This window comes from Delphinus delphis, chromosome 7 (assembly GCF_949987515.2).
Source record: "Delphinus delphis chromosome 7, mDelDel1.2, whole genome shotgun sequence".
NCBI classification, from domain to species: domain Eukaryota; kingdom Metazoa; phylum Chordata; class Mammalia; order Artiodactyla; family Delphinidae; genus Delphinus; species Delphinus delphis.
The window spans coordinates 58499960-58510584 of NC_082689.1; positions in this window are offsets into that span (position 1 = coordinate 58499960).

Below are 10625 nucleotides of genomic sequence, written 5' to 3' on the forward strand. Positions count from 1 at the left end.
ATACTACCCAAAGACTGTATGGAGTTTCTGGAAAGAGAGGGAGATGGCATACCCTGATGAGAAGGTATTTTTGGAGACCAACAATTCCCCAAACCAGACCCTTTAAAAGATTTGTTTGGGTGGGATACTTGTACTCCCCAAGGAATTTTGGAGTTGCATTTATTTATTCTATAGGCAAAAACCTAGGCCTCACTTTGCTCGCAAGTTTATCTAATTTTTAGGAGATAAAGACAGAACCATCTCAGAGGAGCAGAGAGTTGCCAACATGTAGATCTGAGGGTGTCCAAAGGCCTTTCCCCAATAGAAATCTCCTTTAGTCTCATAGGATAAGATAGAGTCATTCTCTTATCTCAACCATCTCTTTTTAAACATAAATACTTTGGGGATAGGTAACATTCTTAACCGTCAGTCCCTCAAAAAGAGTGACTGCATCAAACCTTTTATTTTTTTTTTCCTGTCAGTCTTAGAAAGGAGTAAGGGAGTGAAGAGAAAAAAGGTCTATTTCATGGGGCTTCCCTGGTGGCGCAGTGGTTAAGAACTTGCCTGCCCATGCAGGGGACATGGGTTTGAGCCCTGATCCGGGAAGATCCCACATGCTGCGGAGCAACTAAGCCTGCAAGCCACAACTACTGAAGCCTGCGCTCCTAGAGCCCGTGCTCCACAACAAGAGAAGCCACCTCATTGAGAAGCCCGTGCACCACAACAAAGACCCAATGCAGCCAAAAATAAATAATAAATTAATTAATTTTTTAAAAAAAGGTCTATTTCATGGAATCTATGATGCTATCGGTCATAAGGGCCACCTATGTTTGGTGTATTTTAAAAAAATACTTCCAATTATAATTGGAAGATGTCTTCAATTGTAAGATACCCTTTGATTTCTGAGCTATTGAAATGTGAAAAAAATATGTATCTTAGAATAGATGAAATAAAAGTAATTTTATGGCTGACATCAGTGGTTATCAATTACTTATCACTGGTAGAGGAGAGTCTAGATAATGAAACTGTTTCTCACCTTTGAGTTTCAAAGTGCTAAAGATTTGATAGAAAGTAATACTGAAATTTTAAACTATTAATGGAATTATTATATTGGTTTGTGCTTAAAATCATAGGAACAAAAATGATTCCTAATACTTAATTCTTATGATCTTACAATGTAACTGGAAATCATCAGAAAAATCACACTGCTTATATACATACAATTTTTTTTCTTAAAAGATGAGTTTTTCATTCATTTATTCATGGTCTCTAACATCACTGGGTCCTCAGTGGCACTAGCAAGGGTTTGCAAAGGGTTTGGCAAAGTTTTGGGGTGTGATTGTTGAGGGGAGGGTAGAAAAGGAATAATTTTGTAGCCTAAAGATATAGTTATCATTAATAGGAGATGATCTAGAATATGATTCTTTACTGGGACCCTCCTACTACACCTTCCTGTTCTCCTTTCTTACTGCTCCACCTCTCACTCTCAGAGGAAGTGGATGCCATCACACCCAACTGCCTCAATGTCTTGGCGACACCCCTTCAGCCTACACTGTAACCTTTATTCCTCCAGTTTCAGAGGAAGAGGCACCTACCCTGCTCCCGTGTAAGGCCAACCCTCCGTCTGTGCCCTGGACGCTATTCTCTTCTGATTTTTCAAAGAATTCACTTATACTATGACTGCTTTTTCCTGTTCTCAACTTTAACCAACACACCTCTACTGGCTCCTTCCCATCCATCCACATTTAAGCATCCTCAAGGGTCACATTGTAAAAGTTCTTTGAAATAAATACAAAGTAGTGAGTACAAACAAGTTGAGTGAAATTATAAAACCCAGGCAGAGCTTAAGTGAAAGATCCTGACTCCTTCAACTGCAAAAAGCATCTTCCCAGAGAGCCTCTGTGCCCCATATGCTAACTATTCATTCCTTCAAAACAAATATTTGTTAAGCACCTTCCAGGATCGTGGCAGAAAGCTGGAAATGTTTTCGTTCACCAGAAAAACAGAACTTGGCTCCAAAATTGCAACTTGAATATATATATTTTTCATGGGTTTCCTAATTAGAAAGTTAGAGAGAGAAGCATGTTTTCTTTGTAGCTGGGAAGGAATAACCATAAATAAGGACTGAAATGCTTAGCTATTTGGATGAAGTCTTTCCACAAAGACTACTTATTCTACTCCTAGTCAATAAGAAACAGAACTGGAAGTATGGTAAGTTTTACAGATTCTTTACATTAAAACATTTGCATACTCAAAACAGACAGCCATATTCTAGTATATGCAAATATTCTATAGTTAAAGATGAATTAATACAGTCTAAAGACTCAATTTCTTAAGAAAAGAACATTTACAATAGCATTGAAAATATGAAATAATTTTCTGATTAAAGATGCACGGGACCTGTACACTAAAAAATATATAACATTGCTGAGAGAAATGAAAGAAGGCCTGAATAAAAGGAGAGCTATATTTTGTTCATGGGGTTGAAGACTCAATATTGTTAAGACATCTGTTCTCCCCCAATTGATCTATACATTCAATGCAATCCCAATAAAAAACTCAGCAGGCTGTTTTATAGAAATTGACAAACTGATTCTAAAATTCATATGGAAATGCAAAGGATTTAACATAACCAAAAGAACTGAAAAAGAAGAACAAAATTGGAGGACTAACTCTATCTGCTTTTTAAAAATTTATTTATTTTATTTATTGTTTATTTTTGGCTGCATTCCCGTGTGAGGGCTTTCTCTAGCTGCGGTGAGCGGGGGGCTACTCTTTGTTGTAGTGCACGTGCTTCTCATTGCGGTGACTTCTCTTGTTGTGGGGCACGGGCTCTAGGTGCGTGGGCGTCAGTAGTTGCAACACGTGGGCTCAGTAGTTGTGGCTCTCGGGCTCTAGAGCGCAGGCTCAGTAGTTGTGGCACATGGGCTTAGTTGCTCTGCGGCATGCGGGATCTTCAAGGACCAGGGCTCGAACCCGTATTCCCTGCATTGGCAGGTGGGTTCTTAACCACTGCTCCACCATGGAAGTCCCCTATCTGGTTTTAAGACTTTGTAAAGCTTCAGTAACCAAGACAGTGAGGTATATTGGCACAAAGATAGACAAACAGATCAATGAAAAAGAATAGAGAGTCCAGAAATAGGCCACATGTATATGAACAAATGATATTTTGACAAAGGTATACAGGTAATTCAGTGAAAAAAGGATAATCTTTCCAAAAAATGGTGCTGACATGTTTGGATATCCACATGCATGACAGTGAATGGATATATACATATGTCAAAGCTTGTCAAGTTGTACACTTTAAGTATACATAATTCATTGTATGTCATTTATACCTCAATCTAGCTGCTTAAAAAACATTAAGATTTATTTCTGAAAAACCAATGTATAACTTTTCAGATGATGTTGTTAGATGTCTCCCAAATCATAAGTGGAATACCATCTGGGTTAGGATCTCCTACGGATAGATAAACATAACAAGAGAGCAACCCTCTGCTCTGGTAAATTCACACCAGGCTACATTAAGATACTGCCATTGGATTATTTTCCTTTAAACTTAAAAAGTTTCTTACTATACTGGATTAGAATTGGTGATCAGAACTGTCATTTTTGCTAAAAGAATAGATTTTTTTTCTCTTATCAGTGTTTTTAAAGAATAGATTTTTAATTTTGAAATGAGAAAAGTAATTCTTCAAAATAAATTCTAATTTTAGAATGACACAATTCATGCAGATATCTTTTTCTATCATCCTTGATAATCTGAGTTGGTACTATTACATTAGGCAAGAAATCCTATTAATGTCTAATTATGCTAGGGAAATTAAATGGTTCCTAGAATCACGCAGAGTAAAATCTTAAGGGCAACAGTTTAGCTTTTAGTATATTTTGACAACGTAATAGCTATTAAAATAAAAATTGGGCTTGGTTTAGTGGTTAAGATGTTTGCCATTCAAAAGACATGAGCTAAATGTCCATCAAGCAATGCATGGTTAAACAAAATATGGTATACATTCAAAGGCATATTATTCAGCCTTAAAAAAGAATGAAATTCTGATACATGCTACAATATGGATGAATTTTGAAAACATGCTATAAGTGAAATAAGCCAGACATAAAAGGACAAGTATTATATGATACTACTTACATGAAGTACCTAGAATAGTCAAATTCACAGAGACAAAAAGTAGAATAGTGGTTACTAGGAGATGGGAGGAAGGGGAAATGGGGAGTCGGTGCTAAAAAGTTGCAGTTTGGGAAGATGAAAAAGTCCTAGTGATCAATAGTGGTGATGCTTGCACAACAATGTGAATGTACTTAATGCCACTGAACTGTACACTTAAAATGGTTAAAATGGTAAATTTTAGGTTGCATATATTTTACCACAATAAAAATAAATTACCTTTTTAAAGCCTGGGCTAAGAACCAGTTCTACCACTTAAAAGTTATGAGATCTTGAGCTATACATGTATAGAAGCCAAAAGTTCCTCCTACGCAAATAGGGATAATAATACCTACCTCATAGCCTACCTGAAAGAGCTTTTGTGAGAATTAAATGAGATAAATTATGTAAAGTATTTAAACAGCTTTTCTGGACAAAGTAAAAGTGAAGAAATGGTATATGTGTGTGTGTGTGTGTGTGTGTGTGTGTGTATGTATACATATACACATATATATATTTACCTCTCCATCTCTAAGGTCAACAGTTTGTTGAATGAGTGAAGAAAGGAATGAATTGCAGTGCACTTTTCCCCAGTATATTCGAAATGTTAGAACAATGACAATAAAAATGACTATTAATATTTCCATAATGATTTAGAGTTCACAGAGACCTTTCATATACATCACCTCATCTGAATGTCATAATAACAGAATGAGTAGTGCAGATGTGAGACTGCTGTTCTTAACCACCAGGAACCTACAGCAAGGCAGCAATTGGGGTGCTTAGTACAATGGAAGAGTGAAGAAGCAAAGTTAAACTTTAAACTCAGGTTTGGAGCCCAAGACCTTTTCCATAGACACAGTACAAAATGATCAACAGGACGGGAAAATGTGCAGACCGTAAGATGACGTGAAAAGTTGGTAGGTAGTACCATTGTTTGGTAGCTTTGCCGCAGATACCCTTCCTTCCCTTACACCTAAACATTAGCTACTATGCCTCTGGCAATTAGGGGTTAAATTGGGACTTCAGTGCACCTGAGATAAGAGACTTTTTTTTTTTTTTTTTTGCGGTATGTGGGCCTCTTACTGTTGTGGCCTCTCCCGTTGCGGAGCACAGGCTCCGGACACACAGGCTCAGCAGCCACGGCTCACGGGCCCAGCCGCTCCACGGCATGTGGGATCCTCCGGGACCAGGGAACGAACCCGTGTCCCCTGCATCGTCAGGCGGACTCTCAACCACTGCGCCACCAGGGAAGCCCAAGATACCTTTTGATGGTGAGTAAGAGCCAGAAACGGTGGGAAAGAGAGGAATCTGACACTGATAACCCCAGAGCAGGAAGGAGCAGTGTCCTACAATTTCATTCCCATCACTGGAAAAAAGCCCTGGGAGGCTGTTCCATTTCTTGGCCAATGAGTTCTCCTATTGCTTAAGTCATTGTCTATACAGGATGGAATATGGATAAGAAAAGTTGGAAACAGACAAGGAAATAGAGTTACTGCAAACTGGACCAGATTAGATTTTGACTGATTTTTTCTAGCAGTTAAGAATAGTGACTTAAGCAATCAGTGAGGAAGGTACCAGCCAAGAAATGGGACTATCTTCCTTTATTGCTGCAGAGCATCTGGCAGCAATGAAAATGAGACTATGGAGTCTTCCGTGCATTATACTGTCTGTGGCGACTCTTCCTCCATAATTCCCTGGGCTGTCTTTTTGTGTTTGTTTTTTCAGACTAGATTTTTGGAGGTGTTATCTACTACCTACAAAATACAATTTCTGCCCTTAAATTCTGCACCTGAAGTGTTTACCACATTTTCATTTCCTTTAAAATGTTAGAACTGAGTCATAATAAAGCTGGATAGTCATACAATAACCCTGAAAAGTGCTTGAAGCAAGCCTTACTGAGATGACTCCAACCTCCAACTATATGGCAAGCACACAGTTCTCCCAGTGCCTTCATCATGATAGAGGTGATCTTCCTGTAGTCTCTTTTGTTGTCTGCCTGCCTAAGATGCTCTTCCTGGCTCTAATGAGTGAGGATATAGACACATGTCACTGCTCCTTTCTCTCTACTCCTTTGACCTTTGATAGCATGCAGCCAGATTCTGTCTCCATCGTTACTGCAGAGAGTGCCATCTTTAAAGGAAGATGCCTTTTGCAGTCTTGTAAGAACTCCAGCTGGTCTGGCAAAGGTTGTAACCTATTTCACATCTTCAAGGATTACTCTTTTTTGGGGGTGTCTTTAAAAAGCAACACTCTACAACTACCTGTTTCCTTACGTAAAATTCTCCCATATCCTTTACCCCCATGCTTTAAAACACACTTTTAGGTGGCATAAATACTACAGGTAAGATCTGAAAAGCTCAATGTTAAAAATCATTAAATGTCATTAATTGTACATGGCAAGAATCTTTAAAATACACAGAAACTTCTTGAACAAACATCCGTGTGACACAATATACTTTCAGATCATGTCAGGTTGTTGGTCTACTAGGAGATACTGAGAAATTTTCATATGGATGTGAAATTATGATGGTTTCTAGGCTACTGGTGTCTCTGAAAAGAAATATCTGTTCCTAATATTTCGTGTCTAGAGTTTGATCACACAGTAATATAGATGCTACTCTCACTATTTCTGCGTTAAAGAAGCAACTGAGGCATATAGAACCTTGCTGACTGATGAGGGTGACAATGTAATGGAGCCTGTAGGTAGTTCAGGACTCCCTGGAGGAATGGAGCTCAAGGTAGGAGGGGCTGTGTGCTAATACGAAAAGTATCTTAGAGAAGAGATGGGATTCACAAAGTTTGAAGGGGGCAGTAGGTATTTAGAAGGAGATTCTGGTATAGTACATAGGAAGTATATTAGTTTGTTTGGGCTGTGATAACAAAGTACCACAGACTGGGTGGCTTAAACAACAGAAATTAATTTCTTCACAGTTCTGGAGGCTAGAAGTCCAAGGTTAAGATATCAGCAGGGTTGGTTTTTTTCTGAGGGTCTCTCTCCTTGGGTTGTAGGTGGCCACCTTTCTGTGTCTTCGTATGGCCTTCCCTGTTTGTCTGTGTCCTAATCTCTTCTTCTTACATGGACACCAGTCATTTTGGATTAGGGAGCACCCATCTGATCTCAGTTTACCTTAATTACCTCTTTAAAGGCCCTGTCTCCAAAGAGTCAGTTCTGAGGTACTAGAGGTTAGGACTTCAACACATGAATTTGGGAGGAGGGACACATTCATCCCATAACAGAGAGCAATCTAGGCAGGGACATGAAGACATGAAAAGTATATGATGATGACTGGGTGTTTGCTGTAGAAGACGTGTAACGTGCTCTTTGGGGAGTGGGGAGAGATGCAGCTGGAGAGGTAGATGGGGCTCACAGGATGAAGGGTCTTGTCTACCAGGCTGTGGAGTTTGGATTTTATCCTGGAGACTATGAGAAGCCATGGAAAATTTTATTTTATCTTATTTTTTAAAAATTTATTTATTTATTATTTATTTTTGGTTGCATTGGGTTTTCGTTGCTGTGTGTGGGCTTTCTCTAGTTGCGGCAAGCCGGGGCTACTCTTCATTGTGGTGTGTGGGCTTCTCATTGCAGTGGTTTCTCTTGTTGTGGAGCACGGGCTCTAGGTGCATGGGCTTCAGTAGTGTGGTACACGGGCTCAGTAGTTGTGGCTCGTGGGCTCTAGAGTGCAGGCCCAGTAGTTGTGGCACACGGGCTTGGTTGCTCCGCGGCTTGTGGCATCTTCCTGGACCAGGGGTCGAACCCGTGTCCCCTGCATTGGCAGGTGGGTTCTTAACAACTGCGCCACCTGGGAAGCCTGAAAATTTTAGATTATGGAAATGGCACAACCACATTTGTGTTTTTGGATACTCTGTCTGCACTGGGGATTGGATTGTAAAGGGGGAAAGTGTTTGAAGGCAAGGAAACTAATTAGGAAGTTAAGGGTGAATCCAGAGAGATGAGGAAGCTGGAAGGAGGTTTTCAGGGTGCTATGTAGAGACTTCAGGGGAGGAGATGGTGTGGAAGAACCCAAAGCTCTTATGAGCAAGTGGACAGGATGAGGTCTTGAAGGAAGCCAAGGGCACAAAAGGCACGGAGAAGGCGGTCAGTGAAGAAAAGAAGAAAGATGTAAGGATGAGGAAGGATTCAGAGAGCTTAACAGATGTAGGGGCATTAAAGGAGTCCCTGCCTGATGCCTCTGTTTTTGCTTTTGTTTCTGCTTCTGTTAAGAGGATGGTGGATAAAATCTGGGACTTGAGGAGAATAGTAAAGATTTGGAGTGACCACCGTGAATAGAAAGGGAATAAAATAATTTCTGAGCTATACTCAGTGGAGTGCATGGCTTTCACAGGAGTGTGGAGGGGCGGGAGGGTAGTAGTCCTGGAACAGAGAAATTGAACGAGGTGAGTTTCTATTTGGATGGCTGAGAGAGTTGATGAGGCCAAAGCCCCAGGCTGAGGGAACTGGGGGGGCTGGTGAGAGAGTGGCTGATATTTTGGGATCCAGGCCAGGGGAGAGAAAAGGAACCGGGAGAGGCTAGAAATCTGACAACTTAGGACGTTTGAGGTAGAGATAAGGCTGAAGAGCTGGTTTAATGAAAGAGAGGACACATGAAGTGCAGGTGGAAAGGAAGCGGTGGTGAAGACAAAGAGGTTTCTAATGAAAAGTTTCAGGCGAAAGAGAAGCTTTAGGTAGCGACAGTGTCCTGAAGTCAGTGTTAATGAGTGGAGATATGTGCTGAGATGACACAGGAGAGTTTGATATTAGACCCGAAAGGAACATTTCCTAAAAATGCTGTCAACATGGCTCTGTTGTTTGGTCTTTTTTAAACTTTGGGCTTGGGGAATATTGGAAACCTCTGTTCCCTAAGGAAGACGAAAGTGAAAAGATAGAGCTCTGAGAAACAAGTACATCTGGGGACCATTAATTATATGTAAAAACAAAAACACCCTCAAAACAAGAAACAGGACAGGAGAGGTAAGCACTCTGCCTTTTTCGATGTTAAATAACTAGCTAGAAAGAATTCTTTGCCTAAATCTTCATAATAAGGCAATTTTATTTGGTTTATAGTGCCCGTAAATCTTGAAACCAGAGAACTTTTATTTAAGTTTTGTTATATAAATCCCCCCTACCCTTGAAAAACAGCTTGAATTCTCTTTTATGTTCTTGTCATCCTCCTGGGGTTATGAGTTTGATTAGTAAAGTGGACCTGTAATTTCTAACTTCACACTCTGCACTTTATCTAACTATTCATTATTTGCCCTAATTTCTCCCTCCAGAAATCAGTTTTCTTTTAGACAGCTTTCTTTTCCAAACTCTCTATAATATTAAAATAAAAACTAAAAGAAGAAAAAGCATTAACCTTGTTCACTTAGGATATTCTATAGGAATCTTTAAAGTGAATAAAGCTGTAAACAAATGTTCATAGTATTATTCGTAATAGTCAAGAAGTGAAAACCCAATTGTCTATTAACTGATGTATGAATAAATAAAATGTGGTATTATCCGTATAATTATATACCATTTGACCATAAAAAGTAATGAATTACTGATATATGGTACTGCTATGAAAGAAGCCAGACACAAAGAGCCAATGGATATATGCTAATGGGTATAGGGTTTCTTTTGGGAGTGATGAAAATATTCTAGAATTAGGTTGTGGTAATAGTTGTACCTTGTGAATATACTAAAAAACAGTGAGTTGTACATCTTAAAAAGGTGAATTTTATGGTATGTGAAATATATCTCAACAAAAAAATAAAGTGAATAAAGCTACTAGAGACTAAAGTAAGGTCTATATGACACAGTGGACATGCTACATAGAAATAAACCATTTACTACAATTTTCTGCCCCATGGCTAGTTTATTTTGCCTTGCTATACTTGTCTATCACCCTTAAGCTATGAAGTTATCTGACTTAAGGTTTTAAAAAACAGAGTCAAACTTAATCTTTTAATCATTTGGTCTTATTTCCTTTTTGTTTGAATTTAAGAGTTCTACATGCATTGAACATTTCTTATTTATGCCCATTGTTTAAAAGTCTCATTACACATACTGCACTCTTAGTGGTGAGTCTGAGTCTCTAGTCTGTAAGTCAAACAGCCAGGAGTGGAATCTACCAGTAATAAGTAATGTACTACTTGACACACTCTCTTATACTGCTTTGGGAAAACAAATAGTAATTGATTGACATAGCATTTTATAGTTGAAGAAAAGGTGATTGAGTCAAAGGAAATATTAATTTGACTTAGAAGCAAGATTAACTTCTTTACCAAGATCATGGCCTCTTTAAGAAAAAAAAAACAGGAAAGAGAAAAAAGAAAGAAAAAGCGGGAGGGAAGGAAAGAGAAAAAGGGAGGGGGAACTCAGCAATCTTCTAATGTCTGGCATAACATTCCCCAATGACCTGAATCAGGGTTTGAGGGTGAGAGTGGCAGCGCTTATTCTAGTCAGAGATCTACCTCCACACGTACATGCACTAACATATAA